This window comes from Hippocampus bargibanti, linkage group LG20 (genome assembly GCF_051943395.1).
Source record: "Hippocampus bargibanti isolate YZ-2025 linkage group LG20, ASM5194339v1, whole genome shotgun sequence".
Lineage (NCBI taxonomy): Eukaryota > Metazoa > Chordata > Actinopteri > Syngnathiformes > Syngnathidae > Hippocampus > Hippocampus bargibanti.
In genome coordinates, this window is record NC_142753.1 from 2307304 (window position 1) to 2335053 (window position 27750).

Below are 27750 nucleotides of genomic sequence, written 5' to 3' on the forward strand. Positions count from 1 at the left end.
CAAGCCACAGCAACGTCGCCTCCGATGAATGTCGTGGCCAAAAATGCTGAAAAACAATCCGTATCCGTTCTACACGACGCACAACAACACAAGGTCACAAAAGAAAACAAAAACAAGAACAAAAAAGCAAGGCTCAAGAGTGGAAATTTGACCTACCGGAATTTGCTTCCAGGTGTGTGCAGTGGTTGGTTGCGCGGGGCCCAAAGCCAGCTCCTGTGGACAGGAAGTCAAAGAAGCGGAAACCAAATTTGACTTTGTTCTGGAACGTGACTTCGGAACCAAATAAGTGTACCCATTGGTGCTGGGGAGCCGTTACGTCCTGGAACAACCAGAAAGCTTGGAGAAAAGTACAGAGTGAAAAGTGACCATGAAACATTCCAACACGGAAGGCGGAGCTGGTCACCGCGTGCTTGTATGGCTGAGTCTATCACCTGGACAACCCATGAGCGACCCTGAGGGGACAAAACATTAAATGTAGACAATGCTATCAAAAATATTGAACAGTGAATGCAAACAAATCTCTTTATTTTGCGTCTTCTTTACAAACATTGCACCATTATAGTTTTTATCTCCTACAGGAAAAGGTGCCGATTCCTGAAAAAAGGCAACAATAAGTTCATGATTACGCACTCATGCACTGGACTCACTCAAACATCAAGTAGTTGGGCTGCTGATTCCACAACAGTTCTTCATGAAAAAGATCCGTGACCTTTTCCAAGCATTTTAAATCCTCTCAATTCCAATTCATACAGTCGTCAATGGAGGTTTCTTGAATCAAAAATCAAAAAGGCTCTTCGTCCACCTGGTCCCATTAAGAATATGCAAGTTTTTCTTCCCAAGTCCTACCATTGTGTTTTTTTTAATGATTGTGACGCGATGGTGAGGATATGCCCAGGTACCAAATATCGGCCATTTTTAGCAATCTAGTGTACTATATTTCAGGGAGAGTAAAGTAAGCATTGCAGTATTAGTGATTTGAAGGTTTCACAAAAATGTCCCTCTTTATGTTTCTTCAAATGCGGCGAGAAGTGGTACCAATCCTCAGTAGGTATCCGAATCCGAATTGTTCAGATCTTCATCAGTAGTGACACATGGCAGGGGGCGCTCAGGTCAACAGTACGACGCCCGTTCTGGCCTCAGTAGGGGAAGGGTCTCCAAGGCCATGCCCTTCGTGAGGTGATTGGAAACAGGGTGAGGGTTAATGACCATGTGAGGCAAAGAAAATGGCAGCAGGGTCGCTATGGTGCGGGCATCATGGAGTTGAGGATGAGCGCCAAGCAGTCGGCGACGTCGCGGGTGGGGGCGCAGGCGAGAGCGGGTGTGTAGCCTTAAAGAGATGGACAGGGAGTCAACGCGGAGGAAGCCTTTGTTTTCAAACGTGAATGCTCACCGTTTTCATCCACCGCTTGCACGCTCGCTCCTTTTCCCAGAAGTTCCTGGACGACAACCGTTAAACCGTTTTTGGCTGCAACGTGCAGCGGCCTGCGAGGGAGAATCGTGGTGAGTGGATTGTGACCGACAGCGTCTGCCACTGCTGGGAGCTCACGTACGTGCGCAGAGAGGCGTTGGTGGAGTTGATGAGGTTCTTATCTCTGATCTTCTCTAGAATCAACATGGCACATCTCTCGTGACCCTGACGGAGACAAAAAAGCGCGCAGGGGAAAAAAAAAAAATCACATGTCAAGGTATGTTAGAGACGTTTGTTTGGACACTGGACAAAGGCTTGAACACAGGAAGACCATCTTTTACTGCCGGCCACCATTCATGACCGACGGCTATCCTCTGCAGCCCTCTGCCAAGCTATTAGAGGATATGCAAATTTAATTGGTGCATTGTTAAAACACAGTCTTCTTGATTTGAATACTACCTCCCTGGATGTCCCATGTTACCAGCACCAACATCCATAAACCAACAGAACACAGACATTTTAATCAGTGGCCTTTCCATGAACTGATAGATTTGTAAACTGGCTAATGAGCTCTTCCTGTGCATGGGTTTACCTAGTCCTAAATTCCGCCCAAGGCTAGATTTCCTACCTGAAGATGACTGTTTGACAGGCTGTGTCTGTTCACCTTTGATTGACCCGAGTTTTTCTGTGCTTCAATTGTGCATGTTTCAATTGTGCATATTTCAAAACTTCATGCAACAGCATGAAGTTTTGAAATATGCTCATTTCTATTCTGTCGATTCTCTATCAAAGTAACAGGAAATGTGAAATTTAGCTAACATCGATATCGATATTTATTCTTTTTTCACCTTCTGGGGAGGATAAGCAGTTCTTATAATTGATGGAGGAAATCATTCAGTTAAAGGACGACCGACATCTCCGGTCAAGTGGTGTCCATAATTTGTAAAATCGCTTCAAATGACTTCTACTGAGCGTATTTTACAAAGATTCCACTGCATATAGCTATATTTCACGTTTTAAGACTCGCGCTGAATATTCCGGAAGTCTTGTTTTTGAGTTGGTGATGAGTCCTCACCCTACGTCACTGAAGGAATGCCCCTGACTAAGAAAGGATATACCCTGCATCACCTCAATGCATTTTGCGGTACTTTGTTTGGTCTGAAAACTTCGTGTTGATCCGTGTTGATTGCGAAATTAGAAGGAAAACACAAATAACGCAATGGTGAATCGTTGGATGTTACACAGAGACAACTCTTTGATATTCGTTGACAAAAATTCCAAGGTGAATGATAAAACCTATTTCCAACGGAGCTCTGCCGCCATCTTCTGCATTTTCTGTGACACTACACATCAGTCTTGATCACTCAGAATGATGCGGAAGACCTTCTTTAATCGATTGCAAACATTTATACTTTCCTCTTCAGAACTATTTGAATCATATTCAAAACTGGATGTGTAACAAGAAAGCATATTCTCTGAATCTGAAGCCATTGTTTTGATTCTCGAGCAAGGCAAGACGTCTCGGGGTGACGTCACGAATTGGGGACGGGACTTTCTGAAAATGCACAATTCGCAGCTCAATTTTTTGCAGATTTTTGACACTTTCAGTCATTTTTATTGGTGTTTTGCATTTGACTAAAAATATCAGCCTGCGTGTTTTGGGTATTTTAGTTGCTATAAAACATTTTTCTGATGTCAGTTAGGAAACAAAAATGTGATGTCGGTTGTCCTTTAAAAAATAAAGTCATGCTTGTCAACTTATACATTTTACCCGCGGATGCTGCTAACTCTTGACTCTGAAGTCCAGGAATGACCCTTAGCACGTGCAATTCATCTAAAGCAGGGGTGTCAAAGTCATTTTTTGCCGCGGGCCATATTGTAGTTAGGGTCTCCTCTCGAGGGCCGTTATGAATTTGGGGAACCCATTAGAATGTTTAAATCCCTTCAAATATTACATATTGAGCACACAGCAAATTAATGAATAACTCGTTTTCAAATCTGAAGTCAAGAATAATGACTTTTATTGTGGTTGACATCCAAAAATATGAAATTTTGGCTCAGATTTTAGCAATCATCATGGAATTTAACAAGTTTGATTTGCTTTCGCGGGCCGAAAAAAATGATGTGGCGGGCCGGATTTGGCCCGCGGGCCTTGACTTTGACACCTGTGATTTAAAGGAAGCTAACAGCTGGCAATGAACCGATCACCTGTTATAAATTTAGATAGGATATTCAGTGATTATTTACTATTTTTGACTTACTGTTTTTACTGGAAAGTGTAATTTTCCTTCATATACCGTAACCCGGAATGGGATAATGAAAACCGTACTCATTATGGCAAAACCGGAGTTTAGTTGGCACGTATGCAGTGCCAGCAGTTACCTTGCTACAAGCCAAGTGTAAGGCTGTGTTCCTGTCAGTGTCCTGAAGAGTAAAGTCTGCTTTGCTGCTGCTCACCAACACCTCTGCAAAGTAGCGCAGTCAGGTAGAGTTACATAACGCAGATCCGCACAAGTCAAAAAGGTGAATAAGGTGCCCGCACGGACCCACGGCATTGGTTTTCCCATTGAGAGCTGCCATCATCAGTGGCGTCCTACGCGTGTGTTTGTCTGCAATGTTGGCTTGAGCTCCGTGACTGAGCAGCAGCGAAATGCATTCCACGCTGTCTGCGAAAGCGGCGGCGTGAAGCGGGGACCTGCATGGGCGCAAACGTAGTGAGCGGTGTCACAAGCAGTACCACAACAACGAGTAAATGGCCGACAACTTCAAGAAAAACAAAAACATATTTTTTCAAATCAAACGTTTGCTTTATTTAATAAAGCAAACATTTGAACGAAGATTTCGAAATCAGAATAAGTATTCCAATTAAAAAGTCTTCATTTCGTTTGGAAATTTCTGACGATTTGAATACTCGGCACAGCAGCCAATCATAAGCCTGCTTCGTGGTTTGGACTTTCCCGAGTGTTATAAGGTCGTGTATTTGCATAATCATTTTCCAAAGTAGATGCACAGAACCTCAGCCCCAGAAGAAAGATTCAAAAGAAGCTAACAAAATTTGTGACGCTACAAAACGTAAATGTACATTATCCCGTGACTGTAAAGTGTACTTGAGAGTTTTGAAAGGCGCTGAGAAATTGAACGTACATGAAAAGCATTGTGGAAAAAGGAGTTCGCGTGGCTTGTAGCAGACGACGCAATGTGTGCAAAATGACGAAGAGTGTATGGAAAAACGACCAACTGGAGCAAAATCATCAGCAAGGGATATTTACGATAAATTAAGCAAGGGAGCATTTGTGACGTGCAGTCAGGGGAGGCAGGTGAGGTTGTGCCTCACCTGTCATCATGGAAATATCAAATGACAAAATAAATTAAACAGTTATGTTTATTTAGTGATTTGTACTTTAACGTTCTTTTCCATTTAACCTCACCATTTTTATTTTTTCAAAATTGCTGATTTTTCACATTTACAGTTCAAATACTAAGTGGAGACGAGTGGTGACGCAGCAGCCGGTGCTGCCTCACCACGGATTGCGCAATGACTATGTTCACTGTGCTGGCTTGCTCTGCAGTGAGACCGCATTGCTGTCCCTCTGCATATCGCTATTAAAGTGTTCAAAATCTTTTAGTATATGAACTAAATTTCTACAGTTTACCTGGTGTATATAATGTACAGTCACTGTACATTATAAACACTGTACTATAGTGTTTATTTTATTTAAATCAAAACTATGTGCATAGGTGAGGCACACCGTTCTTCTGCCTCATGACAGGGGGCGCTGGTGATTATAGATTCTTCTTGCGAGTCCTCGGCTGCAGCATAATAGAATTAGTGACAGCAAGCTACAGTAAACAGTTAGCAAGTTAAGTGCAACCATCCAGTCATTTTTTCGTGTTGCTTGGCCTTATTTTCAGAATGGAGGATTACATATCTAAATTGAAAGAATTTTCTAAACTGGACTTTAAATCCAAGCAGGAGATAATAATTAAAGGAAGACCAACTCCGGACTGTATAGCTCACAAACGGTCAGGGATGAATGTCAATCTCCTGGACAGCTTCTCAGCTTTTTGGCTAAGAAGGATCTCATTGAAACTATTCCTGAAGCGACAAAGTTGCTCCAGCTCGTGCTCACTGTTCCAGCTACTACAGCATCAGTGGAGAGGTCATTCTCAGCACAATAGACTGAAAACATACAGTCGGAGTAGGACTGATCAAGGACGACTTTCTTCACTGGCAGTGATCTCCAATGAGACAGAGAGACTTGGACTTCATTTATAAGTAAAGGTAACACGATGATAACGTTTTTTAATTTTTTTTTTCTATGCTACAGTTTGAATATAGTATATAAAGAATGCTGACATGACATTTTAAACAAAACACGTTAACTGTTGCCAATCAAATGGTGAATAAGCTACTCTGTGGAGTTCATATGTTTGTAAATCTGACTGTGATTACGTCAGTGCCTCATCAGCTATGAACCTCACCGCACGTCACTGCATTTGTGCGAGGTACATCCTTAATAAAAACAATCCTTAATACTTTGCAACAATATTTTTTTGTGATTAGGCGTCTTATTCTGTTTTAAGTTGTGAAAAATGGGGCAGGCAACTTTATGGCCGGGCAGGCAACTTTTCAGAGTTGTCTATCCTGGTGTCCGCTAACTTTTTGTCATGAGTTTCAGACACTGGTATAAGGCGCACCAGAATATAAAGCACACCCCCAGTGATGGGTTTTTGTTATTGCCACTCAAATTCCAGGACCGACAGAATATTTAGTTTTAGGACTACATAAACATTCAGTACAGTGTTAGAAACCTTAGACTCTCTTCTTTCATTGGAAAAAAAAGTTAATTCCTAAATTAAATGGGTCTGGAGTTATATGAGCTTGAAATGAGGAGGGCGGATGTCCATAATACAATGCAATACTCCTATATTGGTTTCAACAAAAGCTGAAGCTGGAACAAAGCGCTAACATGGAAAAAAGGAAACACTGCCCCGTTGTGGAAGGGAAAACCATGGCCAAAGGTCTGACCAGCGCTTTATCGGCACATAATGTTTTGTCACATTCTCCGATTGTTCATTGGTGTCCAAAGGGAAGTTCAAGGAGTTTGTGTCAATCCTAAAATGAAGCGAACATTAGAGTGAATGTTGATCAAAAGTATCAACATAACCAGAATTTAACATTTCTGGGCATCGCGGCCAATTAAAATGTCGTTCTTTTCACCTGCCCTTGGAGTCAACGGAGTCAATGATGTTGGCACCCAGGGAGTCGATTAACATTTCAGCCACTCCTTCGTTGTCGTTCATTCTAAAACGCATAACGCACATTGTCACTTGGGGCCTCTGATCACATCGGGTGCATAAATAGGAGCATATGCTTACACCGCACAGTGCAACGCGCTGAACGTGTTCCCGTTTATCTTCCTGAAGACCTCCTGCTCTAACAACAACTCCACGCAAGCATCACATCCTGGAGGGGGGGGGGCAAAGAAAAGTGAAATTTAAAACAGTATTTATCCCCATACAACAGTTTTCAGTTGATTACCGCTGTAGCAGGCCCAGTGTAGCGGCGTGTAGCCTTTGTTGTCTGTCAACTCCAAGAGAGCATTTGAGACGCCAGGCGACTGCAGCATGGCGCAAAGGACGCTGACACGGCCGCAGGAGGACGCCAAGTGAAGAGGGGAGAAGCCGTAAATGTCCTTCACGCACGCGCTGGCCCCTCGCTGAAGGAGAGCCTCCACATACTCCTCTTGGCCTGTCACTGCCTGTGTCAACACGACATTGTTCAAATGGTGATGACATCATGATAGGAGAGCGGCAGCGTATTTTGTTATGAGTCGACACCCACGAATAGGATTCATCTCACCACTCGGTGAAGGGCCGTCCTCCCCCAGCAGTCCTGAATTTGGACACTGGCTCCTTGACTGAGCAGCAAATATACACACTCACTGTGTCCATTCAGCACAGCCAACATGAGCGGGGTCCTTTGTAGAAACACACACATTCATCAATCTTTTAGACTTTGGTCAAAGTATGTGCAGAATTTTTCATAAAATTAATACAGGCATTTAACTCATTCACCGCCAGACAGATACAATACTTAGCGATCTCCTGTTTTGAATTAACATTGGGTATTTGGGTATTTTGCCGATTTTTTACGAAATGTTTTTTATTGGAAACCATAATTTTCAGTAATAAACCGTAACCCGGAAATTTAGACTCGTTTGAACTTTGATAATGCAGTGTAGACTGGAAGGTTAAACTATCCCATCAATCAGGCTCCACAAATAACCCGCACAAGTCAGATCACAATTGATGAAGAACTAGAAACAATTATAACAGAGAAAGCACCTCCAAGGGATCATTCCTCAAGATTTTTTTAAAACAGATTATTTTCTTACAGACAGTGTATTGTAGGTGTTCAAATACCTGACATGACCGAAACATGTCAGGTATTTGAACACCTACAATACACTGTCTGTAAGAAAATAATCTGTTTTAAATTAGATATCAAGTAGACAGGATGAATTTAATACAACCATTCTCCAAGATGGTGAAAGAAGCCCATGTTCCTCATCAAGTTTCATCAAATCAGTTTAATGCTGAGGAAACCGGACTCCATTTCATCAAGCCATTAACAACCATCACAAAGGTAAATAAAATGACTTTATTGTATAGTACAGTTTATTTATTTAATCATAATACTATAGCACATTTATTATACAGAAAATAAGGTATATTTTCTGTAGTTTTAAGGATTAGAAAATGTGAAAGAAGAAAATTATGTATTATGAGGACCTGGGAACGGATTTTTCTCATTTTAATGGTTTCCTATGAGAAATTATTTTTGGGGATACACACTTTTCGGTCTACACACTGTGTCTGGGACCCAATTAAGTTCGTAAGCCAAGGTCCCACTGTATATCTTTGTATATGGCTTAATTTATATGTGCACAGAGAGCATCCACTAACTTTCACATTCCCTGTGGTTCCTCTGGTCTGATGATCAGCTGTCACAAATTTGCTTTTCATAAGTAATGCTATAATACCATCTAGTAAAATTGATAATACAGTAATTGAATAATAATAACAGCAAAATGTGATAACATTTGTCCACTGTACCTGTCTACACTGATCTGCAGTGACCTGCTTAAATGGCTCCAAAACAGTGCATGCGTCCTGCACTACCTCCCCACTTCCTCTGCAAAGTTCTCAGAAATGTGTCTTCGATTGAAGTCAAAACAATCCAGCAGACAGGTCGCCACTTTGAAATTTTCAATAGTTTCTCTAACCGCTGCCCCTTCTCCCCATTGTTGCGTGTGTCCGTAATTCTCTCCACCCTCCTCTACGACGGATCTTGACCAATCACATGCGACTTTAACCGAAGACTGGGGGTGGGGAATAGAGGGAAAAAAAGTTGGCTCCCATTTTCGGCTCCTTCGTTTACTTCAGAGATCCGGCTCTAAGAACCGTCTCGTTCGCGAACGACGCATCACTACAGAGTTATCTGAGCTTGTAATGGGGGCGGCTGTAACAAAATACAATGCAATACATACATATTGGTTTATATAGCGCTTTAGCAACAGCCAAAGCTGGAACAAAGCATTAGCATGGAAAACACAGAAATGCTGCCCCCTTGTGTTAAATAAAAAAAAACATTGCAAGAGGCAATGGCCAGCGCTTTATCGGCGCCCAAGTATGAAAAAACAAAACCCGAACAAATACGGGAATGGCACTCTACGTCATACTTTCAATTCCCGAATAAATTCGTGAATGGCAGTGAATGAGTTAAGAACTCACTGTTTGTTGACATCTAGTGCATCCAAATTGATGTGTTGGTCATTGTTGCCCATGAGAAGACGCAGGCACCCAGCATGGCCGTTTGTAACTGAGGGGACACACATACATCAATAAATGAAGATAGTTACATAGAAAAAAAAGATTGTAGTTTTAGAGTTGTAAACATGTCAGTGTACAGCAGCTCAGTCCTCATTTGACTTATTTCGTCTACCTGAAGCGTGTAGAGCTGTCATTTTTTGGGAGAAATCGCAGGCCATGGGTGAGGCGCCGTGGTGTAGCAGCAGCGAGACGCAATCCTGGTGCCCTCTGGAGCAAGCCAGGCTGAGGGGAGTGTAGCCTTGCGGGTTACGGATGTCCACCACTGGCATGGAAGACAAGAGGACTTCTAAGGCTCCGCAGTGTCCGTGATAAGCCTGCAGAAACAAAGGGCATTACGGATATTTTCAGATACGCCCAATGTCTTTTGTTCTAATGCGAACAAAAAAAATGATTTACAATTTTAACTCATTCACAAATGTATTCGGGAATTGAAAATATGACGTAGAGCGCCATTCCCCAATTTGTTCGGGTTTTGTTTTTTTATGTTTGGGTGCCAAGAAAACGCTGACCATGGCTTCTTGCAATGCTTTTTCTTTTCTACTGGGGAGCAGCACTTCCCTTTTTTCCATATTTATTCCAGCTGTAGTCCTTGGCATTTTGGACAGCCGCCCTCATTTCAAGCTCATATAACTCCAGACCCATATAATTTAGGACTTAACTATTTTTTTCTGATGAAAGAAGAGCGTCTATGGTTTTTCACGCTGTATTGAATGTTTATGTAATCCTAAAACTCAATATTCTGTGGGTCCTAGGAATTCAAGTGTCAATGACAAAAACCCTGGCACTGGAGTGGACACATTTTTGCACAGGGTCTGGAAGGGAAGGAGTTAAAAGCTAATCTTGGCCGATTCAGCGGTTAAGACCTGGTGAGGATGACAAACACCCCCCCCCCCCCAAATTATTATTATTGTTTAACTACACAGAACTCACAGCCAAATGGAGTGGACTGATCTGCCCAGGGCACTCAGAGTCACTTGGGAAGTCTGTTCCTGATGACCCCATCAGCTGAAATGAAGCATAATTCGACGTCAGATTGCATTCATTCCATTTTGTTCCAACACTTCAACACATTTTGTCCAGCAGAGGGCACTACTTACATTAAGAGACCAATTTGCATCATCTCAAGTACAGGTAACATCCAAGTTACGACCAGGTTCCGTTCCGACAAAACGGTCGTAAGTCAAACGATCGTAAATTGAAAAGCATTCAAAATGGCTGACGCGAGGATCACGTGATCGTTTTTTTTTTTTTGTTCTTTTGACTTCAAGACGGCGCTGCGAGAGTGGCTGCCTTTCCAGCAGCTCGTGTATTTTGTTTTTCTACTTTCATTCCTTTCACAACTTTGCTGCTGTGAAATGTACATTTCTCCACTGCGAGACTAATAAAGGCAAATCCAATCCAATCCAATCATAAAAAATGACGACACGCTGGCATCTCCTATACGACAGCATAGTATACGATGTCAATCTGTTGTTGTTAAGCAACGTTTTCTATTGAATAGTATTATATACCAAAATGTTGACAGTTCATTTCTAAATCTCATAACTTTTAGTGTCGTTTTAATCATTTTATATTTCGTATTATCGATCTTTATTACTGTGTCGGCGCACACGCTTTCTGCTGATCCAAATACGCACGGGTTCCCAAGCTTTCCAAAAATCGCTCTGCCTGCTAACGGAGAAGCCAGAAGAGGTCACCTGTCTCAAAGAGGCAGCGGCGCCCACCCTGAGCCCGACGTAGCGTTTGTATCGCGGCGATCCCACCCGCTCTGCTCGGTGGACACCCCTCACCCCCCGATGGTCACATTCGGATTGACAGCTGGGGGCGGGGCCACGCCTCCCCGCTTGCCACCACTTCCTTCTTCAGGACAGTGGGTACAAGAACGGGACACTGTCAACTTGTATTTGTACGTTGTATTACCCTGGACTTTCTATATCTTCGTCTGAGCCCCCCTTCCCCCCAGTTTTGAAAGGCGCTTATAAATGAAATGTATTACTATTATTATCATTATTATTATTATTATTATTGTTCCATTTCTGCACCACCGTGTGCGACTTGCTTCTCACCGTTGTCGAGTTTCCCATTGCCCCCCCCCCCACTTGTCGGTTTTGGTATTCTTTATTTTTGATTATTCCGCTGGTCCTCTTTTTGGGGCCAGCGCTTTGTGTTGTAGCTGAATAAATCATCCTGCACGGACCTCTGTCTCTGTCGTGTTGCTGGCTGTAGTGGTGGCAGCCGTAGAAAAAAAACAACAACAAAAAAAAGGTCTGGGGGTCATGGTCGTAAATATGGGTGGTCGTAACTCGTGCCGGTCGTGAATCAGATGTTACCTGTACTGTACTGTACTGTGCTAAACATTCTTACCACGTCAAGAGGCGTTTCACTTGCCATCTAAAAGAAAACCAAAAAGAATAGCAATTCAGCTCATGCCTTGGAAATTTTTGGAGAACATTTTTTCCCCCCGACATCTTTGTGTTGTCATACTATTTTTTTTCCCAAGATGATGGCGCGTGAACACACAGCGGATCCCCTCTCTTCTGGCAAATTGGCGTTTTTGTGTTTATTATGTTTAAGTCATTATAAGTGCCTTGCACGCTGGGTCCGAGAGGACAGTCATTTGATCTGTGCTGTATGTCATGCATATTAGCATATTTGACAATAAAGCTGACTTTGACTTGATAATGAATGAGGTACACACCAGCTGCAGAGAAAGAGTACGGCCAAATGCTGAGGCATAGTGGACTGCATTGTACCCCTGTTGGTCTCGAACACCTGGGTCAGCATTGTTCCTCAAAAGGTACTCCACACATCTGTGGCAATCCGATAAATGAGAATGTATACCGAGCAATCGGGCCGTGAATATGTGTGCAGTTTGAAAACATAAAAGTATCGTACTTTCCATCGGTGTCGGCTGCAGCGGCGTAGTGCAACGGGCCGCAACCTCTCTGGTCCAGCTCATTGATGCTTGCCCCCGAGCCCACCAGCGCAAACACGCAGTGGTAATTGCAGTTTGCTGATGCGTAATGAAGTGGAGTCCTATGATGGTAAGCAGACCACATTGTTTATATTTTCTATCCTGGGCACATTAAAATGTCTTCCTGTGGCTATGCGTGTTCCACCTTTATGTCGTTTATTTTGCAGTTTTGTCTAGGCACGTTTGCGGCTGCTAGCTTACCTTGCGTAGTTGTCTTTTTTGTTAAAATCCGCTCCTATGTTCAGCAGCAGGTTCAGGCACTGCAGGTTCCTGTTATACGACGTATGCCATAAAATAAACTCTTAAAACACGCTGCACATAGAATGGATCAAAGCACACAACTCACCCTCCAGCTGCGGCGGCGTGGAGACAGGTCCTTCCATCATCGTTTGGAGTGTCAATGTCAAATCCTGAGAAAAATAGGTAAACACAATCCATTTCATGACAACCAAGTGGTTGACAACCATGAAAGGAGCGTCCGCGCAGAGCATCGATGCGTATGTGGAACTGTCGCGGCTTGGAATTGAAGTGGATTTACATGGGCCAGGAGATGTGAGACATTCTGTTTTCGTCAATGGATGCTATGTGTTTGCTTGCGAACATTTAGCTTATAGTAGACGTGCACTTTCGTCTGTGACATCCCTGATCCACTGGTGAAAAGGACGTTTTGATCCTCTCCTCTTTCATGTAGAACTGCTTCATAAAATAAAGCGGGTGCAAAAAAAGTGCTAAAGATTGAATGACTGTCTTTTTTGTTGAGTGATATTATTTGTTACTGTAGTTTGTTGTTATTTTGACTTTAAGATCGTGGCGCGAGAGTGGCTACCTTTACAGCAGCTCCTGTATTTTGTTTTTCTACTTCTTTCCTTCCTTTCCATACACAAAGGAGCCTCAAAGCCTACCCTCTCCTCCACCTCGGAGCTTCGGACCACTCCACATCATGTTAATGCACGCATACAGGCCACTTGTCAAAGTCGTCAAACCAGTCAAGAAGCAGATAAGGGTGTGGCCTGACGGGTCGTCAGAGGCACTCAAAGACTGCTTCTCCAACACCGACGAACATGTTCAGACAAGAGGCCACCTACAACACCACAGACCTCCAAGAGTACACAGACACAGACAGCCACCTGTCACGCGGCATCAGGATGGCCAAGAGACAGCACTCCAGGAGGATCGCCAACCACTTCAGAGACAGCAGAGACACCAGGAACCTGTGGCGTGGGATACAGACCATCACAGACTACAAGCCCTCTCCACAGACCTGCGAGAACTCCACCACTCTTCTGAACGACTTCTTCACCCGCTTCGAGGCAGACAACAGCACTCCAGCATAGAAGGCCCCACCACCTCCCGACGAACAGGTGCTGACACTGTCCCACGACAGCATGAGGCGATCCCTCAGAGGGACCAAGGCACGCAAAGGCCCGGGTCCCGACGACATTCCTGGCCGTGTACTGAGAGACTGCGCTGAGGAGCTCACAGATGTCTTCACAGACATCTTCAACACCTCTGTGAGCCAGGCTGTTGTGCCCACGTGCCTCAAAGCCACCACCATCATCCCAATCATCCCCCACCTGCCACACGACTACCGCCCCAGTCGCACTCACTCCCATCCTCATGAAGTACTTCGAACGGCTTGTTGTGAACCACATCAAGGCTGCCCTCCCACCCCAACCACGACCCTTTCCAGTTTACATATCGGCCCAACCGCTCAACTGATGATGCCATCATTCCACAGCTCTCCACACAGCGCTCACCCACCTGGAGACCAGAGACTCTTACGTCAGAATGCTGTTCATCTACTTCAGGTCAGCATTCAACACAATCATCCTCCAACAGCTCACCGACAAACTGAGAAAACTGGGGATCAGCACCTCCCTGTGCAACTGGCTGCTGGACTTCCTGACGGGTAGACCACAGGCAGTCAGAGTTGGAAACAACACCTCCAGCACCATCACGCTGAACACAGGGGCCCCCCAGGGGTGTGAGCTGAGCCCCCTCCTCTTCACTCTGCTCACACATGACTGCTCACCATCATCACCCCTCCACCCTCTTCGAAAAATTTGCGGATGACAACTGTGGTGGGCCTCATCAACAACAATGAGGAGACAGCCTACAGGGACGAGGTCAGCCGCCTGGCCACGTGGTGCAAGGACAAGAATCTCCGTCTGAATGTGGAGCAGACGAAGGAGATTGTTGTGGACTTCAGGAGAGTGCACCCCCAGCATGCTCCACTAACCATCGCCGGTGCTGAAGTGGAGAGAGTGAGCAGCACCAAGTTCCTGGGAGTGCGCATATCCAAAGACCTGTCCTGGAGCCACAACACGCCATCACTGGCCAAGAGATCCCACCAGCGCCTGTACTTCCTCCGCAAGCTCAAAAGAGTTGGAGCATCGACCCCCATCACGACCTCCTTCTACTGCGGTACCATCGATAGCATCCTGACCAGCTGTACCACTGTGTGGTACGGCGCCTGCACCGTGTCCTGCCGTAAGACGCTGCAGCGCATCGTGAGGACAGCTGAGAAGATCATCGGTGTCTCCCCCCCCTTCAGGACATTTACAACACCCGCCTCACCCGCAGAGCCATCAGGATCGCTGGCGATCCCACCCACCTCTCCCACAGCCTCTTCAGCCCACTGCCATCGGGTAGGAGACTGCGGAGTCTCCGAGCCAAGACCAGCAGGCTCAAGGACAGTTTCTGCCACCAGGCAGTCAGGAGACTCAACTCCCTCCCAGACCTGTCCCTTCCCACTGCCACACTCACCGAACTCTGAGGACACGCTACACGCTGTACTATCATCCTGAACTCTATTTTTTTCTGCAAGACCTAACTTCAACCCTTTTTTTTGTTTGTTTTGCATTACTACATTATGTCACTTTACATACGACACTACCTCACTTTACATTCAGAAATTACATGTATTGTTATCAATTGTATGTCTTTTTTAGCCACATTATAAGTGCCTTGCACGCTGGGTCCGAGAGGACATTTTATCTGTGCTGTATGTCATGCATATTAGCATATTTGACACTAAAGCTGACTTCCCTTCCCTTCATAACTATGCTGCTGTGAAATGTAAATTTCTCCACTGTGAGACGAATAAAGGCTAATCCAATGCCATCCAAAAGTTAGCAACATTAATGTACCCGAGGACAGCAGTTTCCTGCAGCAATCAGGGAAGCCGGTGAGAGATGCCAGGTGCAGCGGGAACATCCCGTGAATACCTTTCCTGGAGAGAGAAAAGGAAGAGAAGTTGTCACCATACACAGATGGATAAATAACGGTACAAAAGGTCCTTCCTTGTTTTGTATTTAGGTAATAATGCTCTGACACAAATGACATTTTTTCTGTCTGCGCTGTCATCCCAAAAATATATTTTGTGACTGACTTGGCGAGGCAGGCTCGGTGTTTGACGAGCACAGTGATGATGAGCTCATGGCCGTAACGTGCGGCGATGTGAAGGGCTGTGTTTCTGTCCCTGTCCATGCAATCGATCTCGGCTCCTACGAACACATAAATATACTGGTCCTGTGACAAAAACAACCAGGTTTTTAGGTGGCGGGCTTTACCATTTTGAATGAGGGCCTGGGAGCAAGAAAATCTGCCGTGGGTCGCTGCCATGTGGAGGGGGGTCTTCCCGTCCTTGCTCTGCACAGACGGATATAAAAAGCTCAGCACATTAGCGTCTTTACAGTTGCAACAAAGGAGCAATCATAAAAACATGTGTATGGAGATGCAAAGTCTGTGGGTATTTATTTTGGATGGACAGTTAGGACGGCGGAAAAAAATAATTGGCACCGCCCTACCTACTCTTGAGGACTTGCACACTGCAAGAATCAAGACAAGAGTTCGGAAAATCCTATTGGACCCTGCCCACCACCTTGTCCAGCGACTCCCCTCCAAGCTTTTTCCCCCTAGCAATTAACTCTCTAAGATTAGCCTATCTTAGTGTCCTCCATATTTATTTGTCATGTCTTTTTTAGGATGATCCTCATGCAAGCGTGTTCTACCGGAAACAAAGTCCTTGTGTATTCTACATACTTGGCCAATAAAGATGATTCTTATTCAGATTGCACACTGCAAGAATGTGGACAAGCGTGCAGAAAATCCTAATGGACCCTCCGCACCCTGCCCATCACCTTTTCCAGTGACTCCCCTCGGGTAAGTGGTTTTAAAAGATTTTAGATTAGTAGGGTAGGTATAATATCCTGTAACAGAAATTCTGCTGATATCGGTTAAACCTGAGATTTTTATGCAAACCTGCACCTGCATATTGATGTGCGCTCCGTGGGCCAAAAGCAGCTCTTGGCACAGCGCTCCTTGGCGTGAAGAGGATGCAAAATGGAGCGCAGAGAACCCCCTCTCATTGACCTAAAGCAAAGGTACAAATTCCCCAAATGCAAAATGAATATTGAGCAAGTTTCCGTTTGAATAGACGCACCCGTGTGCGCACGCACGCACGCGGGCACGGGCACACCCACATCCCCACACCCCCGTACTTGCGCGCCTGCACACCCACGCGCACACACACACGCACACACGCGCACACACACATACACAAACCTGGTTGACACTTGCCCCCGCCTTGATGAGCTCACTGACCACTACATCCTGCCCGTTGTAACACGCCAAATGGAGCGGAGTGTTGCCATAGGCCTTCACCACATTCACCTACGGAAAACATCTTTTAATATCTTTTCAAGATCTTACAAGGTGGGAAGCAGTGCATGTGCTAACCTGACCCTCCAGGCCTAGCAGGTAACGTACAGTGCTGCTCATCCCGCTGGAAGCGGCTGCATGCAATGGGGTGCAGGCCTTCTTGTCCTTACAGTCCACCTCAGCGCCACTGCTCACCAGTAATTTAACAATCTCCAGGTGACCTGTGACAAAAATAAAAGTTCCAAGAATCAGTTTTAAAGGATGTGGATTTCTTTTTTTTTTTTAAAGATTTGTGATTAACTCATTGACTGCCAGATGATGTGCAAAATCTGTCCACTCCAATGCCATGGTTTTTGTCATTTTCACTCAAATTGCAGGAGCCACAGAATATTGAGTTGTAGGACTACATGAACATTCAATGCAGCATAAGAAAACTTGGACTCATCATAAAAAAAGAGTTAATTCCTAAATTATATGGGTCTGGAGTTATCCAAGTTTGAAATGTGGAAAATGTCAAAAGGCAAATTCTGCTTCCTCGGGGGAGTGAAAAACATTGCCAGCGGTCTAACCAGCGCTTTATCCCCCCCAAGGATAACCTAAACCCGAACAAATGTCGCTCCACGTCATATTTTCAATTCCTGAATAAATTCGGGAATGGCAGCGAATTAGTTAATTTTTTTTCTTTCATACAAAGACAAAGTGGTTCATTTATGATTTCACTAGCATAGATAAAAAGGTTTATTCAGCCGTCATCTGTACGTCTTTGAAGGTGTCGGACTTTTGCTCCTCAATCCGAAAAGCTTCATCAGCGAACTAAAGTTGTGCTGGTAACTCTGGCCCTCTATATATCCCTAATAGACAAAGTGGGCAGTGCTAGACCTCTGCTCTGAAACGTCCAACACCTTCAAAGAAGTACAGATGACGGCTGAAGAAACTTTTTCATCGATAGACAGCTCCTGTACGACTGAGAGCCTACGCAGACATTTCACTAGCATAGGTTATTGATAAATGGCATGAAAGAATGAAAGAAAAATATCACCCATGTAAGCAGCCCAATGGATGGCCCTCCTATCGTGCTTATCAAACGCGTTGATGTTCGCTCCTCTTGACAGTAGCAACTTGACCATCTGCAACCCAAACGCAAGCCAATATCCACCAGTGTCCACACGTCCGCTTGACTGTCTGAAAAAGCCAACCTCGACGTGTCCACTTAAGGCGGCGTGGTGCAAAGCAGTGCGTCCTGCCCGGTCGGACACGTTGACATTGCTCAGCAACGGGACTAACGCTTCAGCGCAACGCATGGCCTTGTTGCTTGCCGCAACGTGGAGCGGAGTCTGCCAATTTTTGTCCCTGGCGTTGACGTCGGCGCTGTGCTTCAGTAGCGTGGCTACCGCATCCTGCGAAGACATGTTGATAGGATGGCTTTTCAAAGAAAATGCAAATGCTCCCTGGTAGTGTCTCAAAGGCGACAAGGGAGGCGACGAGATTCCAAATGAATAAGGTCTTTCGAAAATGATTACGTCATTGCATGAAGCCACAGCACGGTGAAGAGGGGTCAACCATTTGTTGTCTTTGGCATTAACTCTGGCTCCTTGGGAGAAAAGAGCGGATGGCATCTTGGTATCAACAAAGACAAAACAAACCACCTTTTACATCTAAATTATTTAACGTATTGTCCAGTGTATAAGGTGCACCGGAGTATAAGGCGCACCCCCAATAAATGGTGGATTTTCAAAAATTTTCCATATATGAGGCGCACCAAACTATAAGGCACACATTCAAAGAATGAAAAACGTTTTCCAAATATAATTAATGAATGTACATTTTAAGAAACTTGTTTTAAACTACAGTAAAGTCTCGTTATATCGATATCGGATATATCAATAGTCCCGGTTATATCGATACTATTTCTATGCACGCACTGAGAAAATTACATGCAAACAGGGTCGGATATATCGATAGTCCCGGTTATATCGATATTTTTTCGGACTGCCTTGAATATCGATATAACGAGACTTTACTGTATATAGTCTCCATTTATAATATAATATTTGTCCAGATTTGCATAGTGAAAAAACAAAATCCAAGGTTGCATTTCTATCCATATTGTTAATAGTCTTTTTTGTTAAACAGTAAACATAAAAAAATGGGCGGGGGCTATATCAAATATTAAATTTTTTTTGTGCACAATCCAATGAACACAAAAACCGCATTTACCGGTGTGTAAGGCGTGCTGCAGTATTAGGCGCACCTCTAAGGGATAGTGTATTTTCAAACTTTTTTCCATATATAAGGACTACCGGACTATAAGGCGCACATTCAATGAATGAATAAAAGTTTTTCAAATATAACAAATATATAAGTATATAAATATATAAGTTTTCCAAATAGAAGGTGCACCACATTATAAGGCGCTATAGTAGAGGCTGGGGTGACGCACTACTTTTTCTACAGGGGGATATAGAGTCGTTGGCTGCGCGAAACCTGTTGTGGCTCAAAATTATTTCACATATAATGCGACCCTGTGTATAAGGTGCAGGATCATTTTTTGAAGAAAAAATGAAGTCTTTTAGGAGTGCCTTATACACCGGAAAATACAGTTACCGTAACAAGAAAAGGACAAAATTGATTTCAATGACTAACAGTGGGGGGCATCCTTTGAACCAATGGCGACTAGGGGATTCAAAACTCCCCTGATGCTTGTTGATGCCGCTCGTAGGGGTGAAAATAGCCCCGAAACTGCACCTGTCACTCGCTCTTCCTAATACCGAGGAACAAGGCAGCACATGTGGAGGCACGTGCGACAGCTCACACCGTGCTTGTGGAATGCGCCTGTGTTGAGACCTCATCCTGACGTGTTCGGGCTGAAACCTACAGGGAGACCCCCCACATCCCACCCTCAGATGATTTCAAAATCACAAGCAGCGTCTTTAATCGCCGTGACATTATATCACAAGGCAATGAGTAGACAGCACTGGCGCATGTGATCATCAAAAAAGAAAAACAAGACATTCCGCAGAAGACATTTGTTAAATATTAAATGGACTGACTTAATCCTATTTCATGGATCGTCTCAGCAACGCAGCTGAACGCATTTGAAATACTTGCCATCAATGCAATACATATTGATTTATATAGCACTTGAACAACAGCTGGAGCTGCAACAAAGCGCTTAACATGGATAACTATCATAAACAGGAAATAAAGCAGTCACATAGGAGAAAGCACCAGGGAGTGAAACTAAGATCAATTTATTGTAGTTTTACCTGAGATGATGAGCAGTTCGATGATCTCAATGTCACCCAGGTAGGCTGCAGCATGGAGCGGCGTCCGCTTTTCAGTATCCTGTTGAAAAATGGAGATGACAAGGAATGAGATGACGTCAAAGTTGTGTCCTTAAACTCCTCAGATCTTAAATGTAGTACCATAGTTTCCAATGTATAAGGTGCACCGGAGTATAAGGCGCACCCACAATGAATGAAAAAAAGTTTTCTAAATACAGATGCTCCCCAATTGATGAACTAGATACGTTCCGAACAGTTGTCCAGAATGTGAATTCGTACATAAGTTGCTTCAGTGCTATTTTCTGTATGGAATGTATGTTTAAAGAACAACCGACGTCTCCGGACAAGTTGTGTTCATAATTTGTAAAATGGCTTCAAATGACTTCTACTGAGCGTATTTTAAAAAGATTCCACTGCATATTGCTATATCTTACGTTTTAAGACTCGCGCTGAATATTCAGGAAGTCTTGTTTTTGAGGTGGTGACAAGTCCGTACGTGACGTCACTAAAGGAACGCCCCCTGACCGAAAAAAAGATACATTGTAGCAGTCCTTACATCATGTCAATGTATTTTCCTGTATTGTTTGGTCTGAAAACCTTGTGCTGCACCCAAAAGCCGCCAGAAGAGGGTGTCCAAGCTCCATATAAGGAATTTATCAGCCTGTGGCTACAGGAGGTCGCCATTTTGTGCCTCTTTTCTGGTGATCGTTTCTCCCCAATGTTGCCTCAAAATGGCATGGAATAAATTATTTAATCGATTGCAAACATGTATGCTTTCCTCTTCAGAACTATTTGAATCATATTCATAACTGGAGATGTAACAAGAAAGCATATTCTCCCAAGCTAAAGCCATTGTTTTGATTCTCAAGCAATGCAAGACGTCTTGGCGTGACGTCACAAACTGGGGGCGGGACTTTCTGAAAATGCCCAATTCGCAGCTCAATTTTTTGCAGATTTTGGACACTTTAAGTCATTTTTGTTGGTGTTTTGCATTTGAATAAAAATATCATACGGCATGTTTTGGGTATTTTAGATGCTATAAAACGTTTTTCTGATGTCAGTTAAGAAACAAAAAAGTGATGTTGGTTGTCCTTTCAGGCTTATATAATTATGTTTAAGACTTGTATAAGTAACCTGTATTGGTTTGTCCTGAAAAATAAACATTTAACAAAATATATAACTGGAGAGAATACATATGTTACTCAAAAAATATGTTCATATGTACCGTTGTTCGTAACTTGAATGTCCTAAGTCGGGGAGCGTTTGTATAAAGTAGAAAGTTTTCCAATTATAAGGCACACCATACATTCAAGAAAATCAAGGTTTTTAAGTGCGCCTTATACGCCGGAAAATGTCAGCGAAGAGACCGTCGTGCTTGACTTACCTGAATATTGACATCCTCTTTTTTGAGTATGAGGGACCGAACTTCATCTGGATCCACATTGAAGATAGCTCGAAGCAAGGACGGCTACAACAACAACATCATTCTTCTTATTTTTCTAGCTGTCATTACCGTCCGTACTATTTTCTGTGAGCAAGAGGCATGCGTTTCCGAGTACCACCAAAAATGGTTGCCTCTGCCAGATTTGTTTATGACAAAAGCAGCCGCAGCACAGTGTCTCAAAGTAACCAGAAAAAAAACAAGAGTTAATTCCTAAACGATATGTGTCTGGAGTTATATGAGCTTGAAATGAGGGTGGCTGTCCAAAATACAATGCAATACATACATATTGGTTTATATAGCGCTTTAACAAATGAAGCTTGAACAAAGTGCGAACATGGAAAAAAGGGAAATGCTGCCCCCTTATGGAAGGGGAAAACTTTGCCAGAGGTCATGGCCAGTGCTTTATCGGCACCCAAGCTCTACGTCATATTTTCAATTCACGAATACATTCGGGAATGGCAGTGAATGACTTAAATGTACACACTGCACCTCAGAGTGTATTCTAGCTGCATGGCAATGTTTACATACTGGTTTAGAAACAACAATGGCATTGGCTTTCGTCATAATCTCTACAAACCAACATTCATTAAACTGATGCTAAAATTAGCATGAGCAAAAGTGCACTCTATGTTCAAAGAGTAGAATCAGAGAGTGTGTCTACTTATATAATGAATGTCACGTTCCAACTCTGGTCTTACAAACAAGTAGCCTTGACCCAACGCATATTTCCATTCACAAAATTGAGTCGAAAAAGCCAAGGCAATTCACCTTGTCATCCAGCGCAGAAGCCCTTCGAGGGGGATGATGCGATCTGCGGTCTTGGATGGATTTGAGCTCAAGGGGTGGGGGTGAAAAGCAGGGCTCATCCTCCTCTACCTCCTCCAACACCACGATACAAACACGACTAGCCCGTTCCGACCGCATCGGGAACCAGCCAAGACAAATATAGCAAGTCTCTCACTACTCACAATGAACAAATCCCTCTGACATGCGTTCCCAGTCGGGAGCAACAAGGGTCACAGACATTTCCCAAAGCCACTTCCTCGGAAACAACCCATGCACATCTTGATGTGAAATCCGAGAGCTCTGCAGAACGCCTCCTCTCTTCCTCGCTCTGCGCCGCTGAAAACAGAAGCGGCGGAGACGGCAGGGAACTCCTCTGCGTAATGGTGTCGGCAGGCAGCATGCGACAGAATGACGACGCTGCCTGCACAAAGTTGCGGGTCCTCCTCGCTGCTGTTATGGTGCAGACAGCTGGTGCACATGCAGGGGATGCAATGTGCCTTTCAGACAGATTGCTGAAGCCAGCTCTTTCCGAGATGTGAGACTAACGGAGGTGAGAGAGGCACCGAGGGGGAATGGGGGGAGGGGGATTATTATGGTCTGTTACCTAAAGCTTGACCATCGCCGTGAAGCCTTAAGATGAATGGAGAAAAGTCGGCAGAGAGCAGGGGACTTAAATGTAATGTAAACACAAGGAAATAAATCATTCAAATTCAAATGTGCAGACTTGGCAAATTCCAGGTACAAATAGCGGTAGATTACGAACATTTTTACGGGTACAGTATGTTGAAAATTTTTCAAACAGAGATACTGGAAGTTAGATTTAGTACTGCGCACCATTTTCCGTCCAATCTTGCTTACGATTGGCTGCGTAGAATATGTGGGAGGGGAGGTAATCCCCCTTCCCAGTTGACGCTCCAGGAGGATGCAATGCATATCAAAAAGTAATGGCTGCTAGCACGTAAATACTGAATTACGTGCCAGCAGCTTCAGTAAAGGCTGACTGAAGACCCAAGGCTATATGTCGTCGTAGTACATTAGCTAAACATACATCCCATACAAAATATAGCACTGAAGCAACTTACGAATGACCACTCGGAATATATCTTGTTCGTAAAGTGGGGAGCGTCTGTATCAGACTTAAGGAGACGGAAAAATTGTCAAAGGAGCGTTTAATGAATCGGATCACCGCGTCTGCGTGTCCCTTTGGGTGGATTATCAGTAACATTCGTCAAAGGTCTCCCTTCATTATCAAAGTGGAATGAACAAACAGGCTCTGTGAGAGGAGAAGCTAACAAGACCAATCTGTGCGTGTTGTTGTCTTCGTGCGTCACTCGGCATCATATTCAACACACATGCTGAAAGCAGCAACGCTGCCAAGCCGCAAAAGCCCATTAGAAGCCCATAAGTAGTGGAGATGAGACAAAACAGAGTAAGTCCCAATTTATGAGAGGAATGGACTCTCCCTATTTGGCACTCAAATATGAAATTATATATAAAAGACTTGGTGATGACACAAGAGCGCAAGACAGGCCTTCTGATAAAATGTGTAGTCGATAGAATACAACAAAGGTGTCTAAATGTTTTCGTTTGGGGGCTGGAGGCAGAAAAATGGAAGTATGTAAAGTTCCAATGTCACTTCCAGTCTGAATTTTGCACAATCACATGAAGAAAACACAAATTACAGGAGTAGAAAAACAAACTACAGGATATATCCAACATCCTGAGGTACCAATCTCAAAAAGACGAAGGTACATGTCGCCCTCTTGTGGTCAAATACAAACCCATCACTACAATCACATTCACCCCCGAGTCAGTTCCTACCCTCTTCCAATGTCTATTTTCAGCTATTTGTCCGGTTTTCTGTCAGTAAACGCCACGGAGAACAATGCAGAATGAAGACGAGGAAATTAGTCACCCACTCTTCTTCCTCTTGAGTATATACTGTACTAGGTGTACGGAAGAAGCATTACACAATGACAAGTTTTAATCTGAAAGTTAGGTTAAATTGCCTACAATCCATCAGGAGATACTAATAATTTCATAAATATCAACATAGTTGTATCTAAGACAAATTGCAGTTATTTTAAAGCAATATAAGTCACGGAAAAAGACCTACAAATCAAACAACACTGCGACTCCTAATCTTGCATCAGTGTTCCGTGAGCACTTTTTCTCATGAAACTCATGACAAAAAGTTACCGGACATGAGGGCAGACAACTCTGAAAAGTTGCCTAACCGGCCATAAAGTTGCCTGCCCCATTTTTCACAACTTGAAACACAATAAGACAACTAACCACCCCCCAAAAAATGTTGCAAAGTATTAAGGATTGATAATCAATATACAACAGCACTTTAAAATGTACCTACCACAAATTCTCCCTTGCTTAATTTATGGTAAATAACCTTTGCTGATGATTTTCCTCCAGTTGTCGTTCGTCCATGAACAGTTCAGCATGGTGCACAATGCAATGTTTAGTCTGCTACAAGCCACATGAACTCCTCTTTCCACGATGCTTTTAATGTACGTTTACGTTTTGCAGCATCATAAATTTTGTTAGCTTCTTTTGAATCTTTCTTCTGGGACTATGACGCTCGGGAAAGTCCGGGAGCACAATGTTATTCGATGCAGGCTTCTGATTGACTCCCGAGTGACTGTCTTGAGCTCCACGTTGCTGCCGTCTTAAAAATTCCAGACGTCTGGATGCGTCTTTTTCATTTATTTTATTGCTGCAACACAGTATGGCAGAAGGGATAGGTGAAGTCGCTGTGGTTTCATCTTGTGAATAACATACGACTTCCCCAAGTAGCTGTCCATATGCAAAACATTGTACATAAATTGAAATGAACAACGTGTGATCATATAGTGGTTATTTACAGAAAAGGGAAATAAACACAAGTTCACTGTTGTTTACATGATGTCCCTGAACGCTTCACATGGCGGCAACAGCGAACTGCCGACACGCCACAACACTCACGGCCAAAAGAAAAAACGACACAAGAAACGAAATACAATCAAACCGAAATGAAACAATCATTACCTGCAACACGGTATGGTAGAAGGGATAGGTGAAGTCGCATGGCTTTCGTCTAGTGAATAACTGCGCAACAGAAAAGTACTCTGAAGCACAACTGCTTGAAAATTCCACTTGACAAAACGAATTAAATAACGACACAAAAAGTAATCTGGACTCGAAAGGAATCGGGAAACTAATTGGATACACTACATAGTACAAAAGGGGAACAAAAAAAAGATAATAATCAAATACATTTCATTTATAAGCGCCTTTCAAATCTCTCAAGGACACCTTACAGTCACAGGATATTTTTTTCTGCCAGTGAGCAGCGGCAGCCACCTATTGTCATAAAAATGTGAGTTAATCCAGACCATTTGAGAAATGCGACTCACCATACGACTTCCCCAAGTAGCTTTGAATTGAGCTACGGGCGCCGTTGCGTCACATCCGTCATAATTTAATAATCTTAGAGCAGACTCCGTTACATATGCAAATTGCCAAACGAACCGAAATTACGAAATTTCCAAACCGAACACAAATTTCAAAATCGGAATAAAGCAAACGTTTGATTTGAAAAAAAAATATAGTTAGTTTTTTTCTTGAAAGTTGTCGGCCACCCGGGTGGAGACGTTCTGTAAATTGTACGGCCAACGTAAAAGTTCACGCCCCGGGCGTCTGGGCAGATGTTATTTCAGACACTGCATAATGTGAGAAACAATGTGACATTTGTGACAGGATTTTGTCTCTGATCCACTGAAAACAGCTGAGGTGATCCTGTGTGTAAGCACAGTCTAATACCATGGAGTCATTTTGCATGGTCTCATAATGATGGCAAAAGAACTCTGTTTATTCTTGAGTAGAAATACAAAGCCGTGACTAAACTGTAAACTAATCAGTTAAATTCAGTGTACATCATCAAAATAGTATTTTTAGTGCCTATTTGACACGGCACCTGTTAAAATAACCTGTGCACATGTTATGTGTTTGATTTAGTATCCATGATGGCATTGATGCGATGACAGAATATTGTAATGGAAGACAGAACAGTGATGTGATATTTGGAAAGGTATAGAGTAAAAATGAAACGTCAGAAAAACGAATACTATACAGGGGAAATCAATGAGTGCACATTCACTACTTTTTTTGATATTTGTTAATTCACATCATTGTTAACACGTGAGAGCCATCGACCCCACAGGTGCCACACAGACAGACATAAACCTTACCAAGTACAAACCTTGGTGGGGGCATGTTAATAAAAAAAAAAATATTTATTAACCTTATCTTTCTTTGCGATTTGTTGACATGGACGCCAACAACTCGCGTTAATAACTGTTGAGATCTTCAGCGCTTTCGCGATGCATTTTGTGAGAATAAAGAGTCGAGATGGTCCTCTTGTTTAGATCATACAAGTAGGATATTTATTTGTCGGAGCACAGAGAGCAACCGCTGCGCTCATCGTCGTACGAGAAGTTACTCACATACACATACACTGGCTTCGATCGCTGTCAAATCACGTGATGTCGCATAGTGGCTGGGTTGCCAGATCAGCTCAGTATTACAGCATTTCACAAAATGAGGATACAATCTAACTTTCTTAACAATAACTTAGCGGCGTGCTATTGCAGCGGTTTTCGCGAACAAAGGAACAATCGATACCAAAAAAAGCCTCAGAATATTTTCAATAAGTTGGTGAAAATAAAATGTTATCTAGTTTTTAAGTGCCCCAATGCAACAGGCAGCCGGACTGACGCATATTAGCCTCCTTTGTTAGTGTGTTTAGTGATTTGTTTACCGTTAGCCGCTAGTTCATCAAGCTAGCGCTCGTGTACTCGCACTGATGGGAGATCTTTTTTTCACTCGTGAATTTTTTTCCTCCAATGTAATAGCTACACTTGCATAGCGAGCTGATTCACGTTCGATAATTATACAATTCACCGCAGCATCCGGGCTGATTGAAGACGTTCACTGAATAATGAAAACCAAGGCAGGAGGTCTAACTTCTGAAAAGGCGTGTCGTTCACTTCAAAATGGAAAAAACGTGACGGTACCTGGTCTTGGATCTTCATCAAAGTCATAATTCCAGCGTCAGAGTAAATGTATATGGTAAAATAACCCAGAAATAGCTCAACACAAACCGGTGATTTTATTGAATCAACTTGGAGCCCCTCCTCTCGATACACGCCCCCAACTTGCTTCCTGTCACGGAACCATCAGAACGACACTCCACAGCACGAGACAAAAACTGGACCAAAAACTTTTGTGTACGATAGTTGACCTT

The 27750-nt window shown here is 43.4% G+C and overlaps 1 pseudogene across 1 annotated transcript; it reads right to left on the reverse strand.

The window, feature by feature from the left end:
* Positions 1–508: 508 nt before the first annotated feature.
* Positions 509–27668, reverse strand: LOC148882684 (serine/threonine-protein phosphatase 6 regulatory ankyrin repeat subunit A-like; annotated as a pseudogene). Its single transcript, XR_016118574.1, has 29 exons — positions 27521–27668; positions 21609–21692; positions 20207–20285; positions 18461–18531; positions 18137–18337; positions 17980–18067; positions 17019–17161; positions 16845–16952; positions 16548–16652; positions 15851–15929; positions 15670–15784; positions 15428–15510; positions 12625–12688; positions 12480–12548; positions 12200–12340; positions 12003–12114; positions 11669–11695; positions 10235–10309; positions 9417–9618; positions 9206–9293; positions 7272–7389; positions 6951–7170; positions 6788–6875; positions 6630–6713; positions 3955–4103; positions 3791–3873; positions 1551–1633; positions 1391–1482; positions 509–1327 (listed from the first exon to the last, which is right to left on the reverse strand). The product of XR_016118574.1 is annotated as a serine/threonine-protein phosphatase 6 regulatory ankyrin repeat subunit A-like (transcript).
* Between the last annotated feature and the right edge of the window lie 82 nt (positions 27669–27750).